The following is a 10,807-nucleotide window of genomic DNA, read 5'->3' as shown; positions in this document are numbered from 1 at the left end:
TCTCCTCTACAGCATGGACGGACAGACGCCTATTCTGCTGTAGCTGTCTTAATATTGTCGTAATGCCGCTTCGCGAACAGCTTTCCTCTTCTCAGAGGGCTAACACACGCGCAGTCAAACTTTCTACCGTTAAACTATAACATAGTGCTGTTTTTAACTTTTCCCTTATGTTAAGAAACCGAGGACAATGGAAAAACGCGTGTTCAGATCCTTCTATTGACTCCGTACACATCGAACATCTATGGGTGGCATACTAGCTCGGACTTCAATATTCATGTGTACCATGGTCATCTGAAATTTGAAATTATTAATACCCACAATTAACAACTTTTAATTTGATAAGTATGTACTTACTTTGAAGAAATCGTTTGTGTTTTCCATAATTTTTTTGGTGCTTGCGAATTGCCTGGAACACCTTGGCACCTCGGATGGAGAATGTTGAAGGTTAGGCAGATATTAAGCAACCTAGACCGGCGCATACATACAATTGAAAAGAATGCTGTCGACAGACATCGGAGGCGCTGACGTTGCTGGCCAACCAGAAAATGAGAAAATAAATGTGTATGTAAGCGCCAATGGAAACTGCCAAACTCGCAGAGGTCAACCGCAAGTGGCATTCATACAAAGCGGAGAACAACAGCTTCTACAAGCACAACTACAACAGCAACAATTTGGCAAACGCCGCCGAGTGATGGCACGTACTTTGGCGGGAGGAAAACATGTGTATTCGCGTGTTTTCGCATGTTGTGGCAAGTACAAAGAGTTTCTTGGCTGCCAGCGTTCAGCGGACAGAAGTTAAATGAAAGACGTTAAAGGAAAATTAACGTAAAACATGGCAAAAATTTTATGGCAGCGAAAAGCTTAAGCTTCACAGTGGCAGCGCTAATAAATTATGACGAGAAATCCAAAGGGAACAGAATGCCAAAATGTTATTTAGAATGTGTATGTATGGATGAATGTATGTATGTATGTATGTAAAACTACCTGAATGTTAATGTGCATTGCGGCTCCATTAGTCGTGTCAGTAGCCGGAGTATGTGAATTATGCAACGCCTCAAGGAGTTAGTGACCTCTCATGCGGGCAAAAAAGTTATATATTCTTCTCAAGGCATTTGACGACCTTTATGTGGTTGGGGAATTAGTTGAACTGCTGCCTCCGTGTCATTCTTGGCGCATGAGTGCGGAAACAATTTTCAGCAAAATGTTTATGTTGCATGCAATGCGCAAAATTTTTAGATAATCCATGCAAAACATCCTATACGTTCATTACATAAACAACCAAAACAATTACTACAAAATAAATAAGAGATACACAAACAACTACGACCTCTCCAAACTTTGAAGATTCGCTCATCTTCTGACACTGAATGATGGTCTTAAGCTGGTTCTTTTGCTGTCAGCAAAGCATCCGTTGCTGATACCCAAATTGATATGTACGTGGCCATCACTTCACATTACTACATCAAGCCGTTAGTAAGCTGTCAGCCTCACATTACATGCGCCTCAACCGGAGCTAGAAGAGTGACTGTTGTTCCTCAGCGGGTTTCGTATGCATATGCAGTTTGAGTGCAAGTGTTTTCAAGCATTTTACTTCCCATTTCTAGTTGTTGCAAAAATATAGCAAGTTCTGCCAGCTCATAGCCGGTAGCAAAGTGGAAGATTTACTTTAATTTATTATTCACTCATTTTTAAGGAAAGGTTTTCATTAACATAATTATACGATAGTTACCGTGGCAAGCGAAGCCAGCGGTTTATCCTTCTATTTTGATGCGAAGCAGCATCCTTAAATGTATGGGAGGCGCTCCTATGAATTGCTAAGTGATGATTTGAAGGTGATCGCCTTAGAGTTAAGGAGCGTGTAATTAAATGCTGAGTCGTGCTCACATTACAAAGAAGTAGGCAGTGACAACGAAGAGCAAAGGTCGGTGGCAAAAATAGGTTGAATAAGCAAGAAGATATCGGAGGTTTTAGGTGTTTGCGTTGTGAATTAGGGTTGCGCTTAGCCACGGCCTAGTCAGAGCACCACCATAACTTTTAGTTTATTAAATCCTAGTTTGCATTAGAATCAGCCTTGGCATTCACAGCTTTGACAAAATATATGTGTAAAGTGTTCTTTTCTATTATTGAAGTATTTTGTTTTCTTTGAGAATATTAAATAGTCATCTCTAAAAATACCGGGTTTGTATTAAGACTGATTTTCTTCCGCCACGACTGTACTTCGGAGCATGCGCGCACCGACTGGATTCGGTAGATGGCGTTCCTAGCTAACAAACGTGCGGCTGGTCAGTTGCCTCAAACCTGGAAAGTCAGGGCAAACATTTTCGCGCGACGTGTTTCTGTGAGTGGTGCAATCTGCACTGACGACCAGAAGTTGCGGCGAGTGGAAGTGTGCCAGGAAAATTTGAACATGTCTGGAAGTGATCCCCAATTTTTGAATAACGTAATCACAGGTGACGCCGGGGTCTCCCCGTCCAAATCCAAAGTGAAAACGATGCACGTTGTCTTTTTGACATCAAAAACATCGTCCATTATGAATTGTTTTCTCCTGGACAATCCGTCAACGCCAAGTTTTACGTGAAAGTCCTTAAGAGAATCAAATGAAGGGTCAATCGGGTCCGACAAAATATCGCAGCCGATTGGAAGTTGCACCACGACAACGCCCCGGCTCACACCACCTTTCTTGTGAACAGCTACCTAACCAAGGCCGGCATCCCAACACTTCCGCAGCCGCTCTACAGCCCAGATGTGGCCCCCGGACTTTTTTTGTTTCCTTCACCGAAAAGGGGGATGAAAGGCAAGCATTTCTAGCAAGCAGCATGCACCTGGGCTCTCAAGGCTATTCTGTAGAATGCCTTCCGTGACACCTTTTTTTTGGAATTGCAGCGATTGGTCCAATAAATGTTTTTAAATCGACTCAATTCATTACTATGCTATCAGGGGATTCTAATATGCATAAAACTTGGCTAAGATATGAACTTTAAATATTTGATTGTGGTCTGTGATTCCGAATCACCTATGATATGGTATGTACAAACTTCATAATCAACTACATTTGTAAGGATATCAACTGCGTTCGGCATACATTTTCATTCCATGGAACTTCAAAGAAAGATATAAAATAAATATAGCTGATTTATAGAAAGAAAACTCGAATAGATTGTACTGATGATTGAGCATGTACGGAAAAAGTAACCAAATAACTTTATGGTTTGATATTCTGAACCTACATAGAATATAACTCCTTTCTTTATACAAAAGAACGATCGCGAAGACAATAAATCTCTTAAAAGCCACAAAGTTTATAACTTCGAACTGAAGAGAGTCAGATGAATCATTCAAGTCAATTGTAGATTACATAAAAGCGTAACAGCAGAAAAAGAGGAAATAAGATTTGTGATTTTAGGTCTCTCTGTTTTGATGCTTAAGTGCGATGCTATTGTTAGAAGATTGCTGTTTTCAATAAACAACATAATTTTCTAAAGCATTTTTGTTAGTGCTCCTACTTGACGTGATTATTTGTTTTGACTTTTTCTTTACAAAATGTGTTTTCTGTTAATTGGACGCAACGAATGGGCCAATTTTTATTTTATGACCCTCTCGCCATTCATATGATTAAGACCTCGGCGAAGTCAGTCAGTGCCATTGGCATTCAGGCAAGTAAGCAGGCCAAACGCCATTCGACTACTTAATGTCTACTAAAAAGCCAAGCTTAGCCAAGCAAAGTGTTCATTGCTGGAGAACAGACGAAAATAGATTCTGATTTCTTTGCCTTTCGCCAATTTCCCAAGCCCAATAAAAGCGCCATCAGCGCGGAATTGGGTCGAACCAAGCCATCAAAGCAATGAGCTAGTGAGCTGCTCGGGCTTAATCATAGCAATGGCACCCAATACACACACGCACGCACACAGCTGCTTGGCAATAAAGAAGAGTTAACTTTTATGGTCTTAATTTGCTAGACATCAAATTTGTTGCATTTTTACGACACAAGCGCCCATTGTTTTTGCCCCAGTGTGGGTACATTTGCCACCAACGATTTGCTACGTTTTTGCTCTTCAGAACTTTTTCGAAAACAAAAGCCGGTTTGCACTGCTGCTGCATTGTAATTTGTTGTTTTAATGCTTTTCTAATGCCTTCAGTGGGAACTCCCACATTTTTTACGGACATTATTTCTACAAGTCAGCGCGTAATTATGAGGCATGGCGCAATAAATATGAAGTTATAATGACAAATTTCCAGACAAGTTGCTGGCACGATGAGAATGCCGCAGACGCGGTAAGTGGACATGCTACATGCATATATACTACTAAGGTATGTGTGTGTGTGTGGCGAGTGGAAACTGTGGCATGGCGTTATGCTTTGTGTTAGTAGTGATTGTAGTTGTTTTTGTGTCGGTAGTTTTTGTGTTCCTACGGCTTACTTCTTAATTGAATAATAACCGTTAAAGTTGACGACGAACCGGCAAACATATGTAGGCATTCCAGTAGCACGAGCGCACTTTGTGAGTACAAAACAGACGCACACATACACATACACACTAAACCGTATGAGTGCCAGCATATTGGCGAGCGTGTGAAGTGTCGTTATTTATTGTACTTCTGCGCCGACTATGCCTAACGGTAAAGCATTTGTAATGTCTGTGAAGGCAACTTTTGCGCGCAACTCACGTGCGCTCTTAATTATGAAGCAGCGTTTCGTTTCTTAATTAATTTTAATTTTTTAATTCGCGTCCCTTCTGCGCACCAAAATGAGCGTTCCATTCCTGGGACTACAAATGGATATATGTGTATGTAAAAATGTGCTAAATTTCTTCAGCAGCATCGTAGCGGCTACGCTGTGCTCCAGTTGTGCAACTAATTTGCTTAGACACGGAGTGCCAACTTTTCTTCGGAAGCAGAAGTCGCTAAACTCTTCAGTGGGTTTCTGTGCCATTTAGCGCGACACTTAACTGTAGGTGGCAAGTTGTCGCAACTTTTTCTTATATTATTACTTATATTTATTAAATAAAACTTTATTTTAGCAAAAATGTACATTTATGATTATTACTTGTTATCTTTTTTTCGTTGAATAACAAAGTAATGTCGGCTGACTTCATCATAGCGCGTAGTCATTTTTTAGCTTGACTAACATACATCAATTGTAGATTAGGTTAGTCTGGCAGGCTACAGAGCCACGCATAGACCAGGTTTGGTTCTTTGTTATAGAAGACGGAGTTCTGTTACGAGATCCATAAGGAGTAGTCATTCTTTGGACGCCTGCGGTTGCTGCTAAATTAATTAGACTTTGTGGCGATACCTCTTCCAGTGCATTTTGGGGCCCCAAAATGCTTAAAGCGTAGCCTTGTCAATACGAGACAAGTGCACCAGAGATGATCCATTGTTTTCCTAGTGACTTGGTCTTGATTTTGAATTTTGTATACTACCGATCAACCATTTGCAGTTTTGCACCCAGGTAGATTGTCGAACCGCCTATTGATTTTTCTTGCCAAGCTTTTGTTCAAATCATCATGGGTTTCCCAATGTTAATTATGTTTTCGGTTGTCAGCCTTGCACTATAGCATCTATGTGGATGCCATACAATTTTACCAGCCAAACTTCTTATAAGGAATCTCTTGCATTTGTGAAGGGTATTCTAGCTTCGATGCACGGAAGTTAACGTTTTTTCTTATTTTACAATATTTTATTGCATTAAGCTTAGAATAAACTTATAGGATTTGTCCGGAAAGTAATAAGACTGACTTTCTTCTTTCGCGACTGTACTTCAGAACGTGCGCGTACCGACTGGATTCGATAGAGGGTGCTCTTAGCTAACGAACGAGCGGTTGGTCAATTGTCTCCCAGCACGTGGAGAGCCAGGACAAACATTTTCGCGCGACGTGTTTCTGTGAGCGGTGCAAGCTGAAAATCCAGCTTTCGTTAGATCTTAGATACGCGATTAAATTCTGTGTGAAACCCGGTAGATTTGCGACAGAGACGTTAGGTATGATCAAGCAGACTTATCCAGATGTGGCTTTAGAAAGAAGTGGTGTGTTTCGGTGGCACCAGGCCTTTTTGGAGAGCCGGGAAGAGGTCGCTGATGAAGACTGGAAGAATGAGCAAATCCAAAGTGAAAGACATCAAAGGCCACCATGAATTTGTTTCTCCTGGACAAACCGTCAACGTCCAAGTTTTACGTGGAAGTCCTCAAGAAACTCAAACGACAGCCGACAAACAGCCCAGATGTGGCCCTCCGGACTTTTTTGTTTCCTTGCCTGAAAAGGCCGATGAAAGGTAAGCATTTTGAAACGACAGAGTGGATCCAAGCAGCATGCACCTCGGCTCTCAGGACTATTCCGTGATGCCTTCAATGCTTGGAAATCTCGCTGGCAGTACTGCATCGACGCAGAAAGAGTCTATTTTGAAAGTTTTTAAAGAATTGTAACGATTGGTTCAATAATTTTTTTTAAATTGACTCAGTCCTTTTACTTTCCGAACAAACCTTGTATATATGGTATGGTATATGGATTAGGAGTATTTTTGTATAGCTGTAATAATCAGAATAATTAGTGTGTCTAGACAAAAAGATATATTTTCTTGCTAAAATATTTACAAACATACATACATACATACATAAATGTAGACAACGTTCGCACAGTCACGGCAAATAAACTAAAGACTTAATTGACCGAGAATATTGAGAAATCAATTTGTTTGCATCGGGCATGATTGAAAAGAAAATCACAGGGAAAAACTCACAGTTAATTCACCCTAAATGTGCCAACAATTTGTACGTCCAGATGAATTTTCCATTCATACCTTTTTATCTTGAATTGAGAACTTATACATGTGTGTGTATGTATGAATGTGTGGGTAAAAAGGAAACACACACAGCCTGCGAAAGTGCCTGCGGCAATGAACTCAATCTTCGAACAGTCGGTGATTGACGGAAATCAATTCGTTTGCGCAACACGCCTTAATTACACAGACACCAAAGTGCTTTAAGCACAACTAAAACAAAGAAAAACACAACAAAAACAAAGAAGAACACAACAAACCAGCAAAAGACTTGGCCGCTTTCCTTGTGGCTAGAATGACATAAAAGTGAACTCGATTTGCACAAACCAATGCTTAGCTCCCTGTACATAAACGCTTTTGTCTGTATATGTGTGTGTGTGCGTTGAGTGGAGTTCGCTAAGTAAAGCAAGAAAGTGGCGACCAGCGTAGCGACTTTGCATGTTAATCCAGAGGAATGCGTGGAATTAGTGCAGTGACAGCTGTAAACGCCAGCTAGCGGACATGCCGCGGCAGTGCCGAACACGCTGGCAAAGCTCGGCACGGCGATTTACGCCGCAGCATCAAGTCAGTGTGAGATTTAAATAGCATACAAAGCATTAGCGGACAGCCGTTGGCGCAGTCCAGAGAACATTTCAATAGATTTACGACAATAATAGCAACAACAACAACAGCTGCCACTTGCCATATCTCGAATTGACTCGTCAGCATTAATTTGTGATGGTGCGCAAAAGCTCGTGCAAATGGGTGTGTGTATATGTGTATATGAACGTGTATCGATAGTCATAAATTGAGACGTATATAAATTGGGATTCAGGTCACTATGTTGTGTGTCGTTCCAGATTCTAACGCCATGACCGCAAGAATGTGTCCAACGAATTGAGCTGTCTCACTTTGGCCAGTTCGATTGGTTTTTGATTGCGAGCACATAAAATTCACTTTTTAAACTTGATACCAAGAATATTTGGCCTCCATCTATATATAGAACAAAGAATAAGATGTTAATAAAGAAAATATAAACGCCGACAAAATCTGTACAAAAAAGGAACCGAAAGAGCGGCTAAAGATTTTCGCACTTGCGCCTTTGATATATATTTGACAGAGATTCTGTTCTTATTTGTCTTATTCGATAAGTATGTAAGGTCTAGGAACTTTAAGACGCTGCCGAATGACAAATGGCTCCACAAAGAGTATCTTCGGAGCAGAAATTAATCGTCAGGTTTCATACTGATTGTTTGGATTGTTTCGATTTCATCTATTAAATTTATACATATATGTGTATATATAGGGTAGTCGAAAAAGTAATTTCGTATTTTGTCACTAGATGTCGTTGCAGTCGTATCCAGTCCAGTACTACCAATCATATTGTGTCATGCCATATAGTGATGGAAAGGTGAGAAATTCGCTATATTTTGGCTACAAAAAGAAGCTCGATGTTTGGGTACCACGTGAATTGTCTGTGAAAAATGTAATGGACCTAATTAACATCTGCGATTCTTCGCTGAAACGAAATGAAATCGAACCATTTCTGAAGCGAATGGTAACAGGAGACGAAAAGTGGATCAAATAGGACAATAATGTGCGAAAAAGATCATGGTCCAAGCGTGGTGAAGCTCAACAAATGGTCGCAAGGCCAGGATTGACGCCTCGAAAGGTTATGCTGAGTGTTTGGTGGGATTGTAAAGATGTCATACACTATAAGCTGCTACAGCCTGGTCAAACGATTGATTCTACATTTTTCTGTCAACAACTGATGAGATTGAAGCAAGCAATCGAAAAAAAGGCCAAAACTGATGAACAGAAAAGGCTTCGTCTTCCATCAAGACAACTCGGTGACTCGGCAAAAACTGGGAGAGCTTGGCTGAGAAGTTTTGATGCATCCACTATATAGCCCTGACCTTGCACCATCGGACTACCATTTGCTTCGGTCAATGCAGAACTCTCTTAATGAAGTAAAATTCACTTCAAGAGAAGCCTGTGAAAATTACTTCTCGCAGTTTTTCGCCGAGAAACCAGAAAAGCTTTACACTGATGGAATAATGTCTCTGGCGGAAAAATGGCAAAAAGTGGTCGACCAAAATGGTACATGTTTGGTTCATTAAAGCTCATTATAAATATAAAAAAATATGTTGAAGTATGATTAGAAATACGAAAAGACGTTTTCAACTACTAATATATTTCATTACCGACTGGCAATTTTTCACAAATATGCAACAATAATGCCGGTATAGAATTAAACATAGAAGTGGTGAATGACGACTCATAAAATGGTGCATAGATATTCGAAATTATCGAACCTGATTGTCAATCAGATCGGTGTTCGATACGATTTCCTAACACCAAAGTGGTGATTATGTATAGTATATCTATAGACAAATTTCTAAACCAACAATTTTTTTATCCAAAACTTTCAAAATTGCAAAAATCGCATAAAGCTTGTGAGATTGCTTGAATAATTCAAAACCATTTTCTACTGTCTTTAATGAAGGCGAGTGCACATCGTACGTTCTTTCTTCGGCATATAAGCCCGTTCTACCGACTCGTTTGTTGCTTCCACTTTAGGTTTTCTTTCGCTGCTTGCTTGCCCATACTGATTGCTGCTTATTGCGAACATGACAATAAATTTGCGCTTCGCTTGTCAGAAGCGGCAAAATATTCCAACAAAGTTGTTAACACATTCGTTAGCACATACTAAGCAGAAGCTCGCCAAATGTGCGCCAAACAGAGTAAAAAACAAAATGCATACATTCAGTTGCACTCACACACATGCACATTAGCCAGCAATTTCAATCAGCTTTTGCTATGAGCGTCACTCAGCCATTGTTGAAATGCAAAAAAAAAACAACAACAAAAAACAAAAACGAAGAAGCACAGACATAAGTAACAGAAATGTAAGCGGCTTGTTGTTGTTTTTGACTAGTTGGAACTTGACGTTGCTGTCAAAAGAGCAAAATGCAGCGCGGAAAAAACGCCAACAACAATGTAAGCCCTCGTGCAACAAAGCAGTGTACTCGCAACTTTGGATTGCATTGCGTTGCTGCCACACGGCCGCGCGGTCGCGCTGCAGTTCCGTGGCTCTGCGGCTCTGTCACACCGCCACTGCCTTGACACGTTGATTGATGTGCGAACATTTGTTTTATGCAATCGCGTAACTCAATCTGTTGCAGTCGTTGGCTACCACCTCGCCGACTTGTACTTTGCTTCTAAGTATGTATGTGTGTGTGTAAGAGTGTTTTATCATATGTATCTAAACAGGTATACGGTGCTCCTAGGTCCAGATGTTGCCACAACTAAATGTTTTCTTTTTCACGTCAAATTTGCCACAAAAAGAACGCTTACACACATGCAGACCCATTGGTGGCACAGGGCATCTGGAGAGGTCTTGAGGCGTAATTTTTGGCTTCAACAGCTTTTTCCTCTTCACATTCGCCGCTGCCGACTAGACGCTCCATTGGACGCTAGTAAAGGGCTGCAAAAAGCCTATGCTGCCTGCTAGGCTTTGGTGTTGCATGCCACATAAGGTGCCGTAGGTATTGTAACGCAGTCATGTGCTTATTTGCATACAATTTTTTCGCAAACTTTTCAAACTATTTTCATATTTCCTCTTGAATAGTAACGAGAAAAGAGAAATTTGTGGAGGGTTAGTAATTAATCACTCGACCGTTGGCCATTTGCAGAATTTGAATACTTGTAATTTTTTGCAAGATTTCACACTTTCTTAACACTACGAGTTGGAAGAATAACTCTCGCTGCCATATTTACTACAACTTTCTGTGAAACCCGCCTCCCATTCTTCTTTGTATCATGCCTTTTTGAGAGAAAATGCGAGATCTCTGCTCACTGATACAGTGAGAAGGTAACAGTTCAAAGTTATGCTTTCTAAGATAACCATTTTCTTCTATAAAAGTTTAATAGAACTGAATATCAAAGGAACTAAGGTGGCTCCATTTTCGAAGCGTGGATGAATGCTATACTCGATTAACAGTTATATGAGACAATTTTGAGCATAAATCGGTTTTTAACACGTGAAATTGTGGAGT

The sequence above is a fragment of the Bactrocera neohumeralis genome, chromosome 3 (assembly GCF_024586455.1).
Source record: "Bactrocera neohumeralis isolate Rockhampton chromosome 3, APGP_CSIRO_Bneo_wtdbg2-racon-allhic-juicebox.fasta_v2, whole genome shotgun sequence".
NCBI lineage: Eukaryota > Metazoa > Arthropoda > Insecta > Diptera > Tephritidae > Bactrocera > Bactrocera neohumeralis.
Note: the sequence above shows the minus strand (reverse complement) of the source record.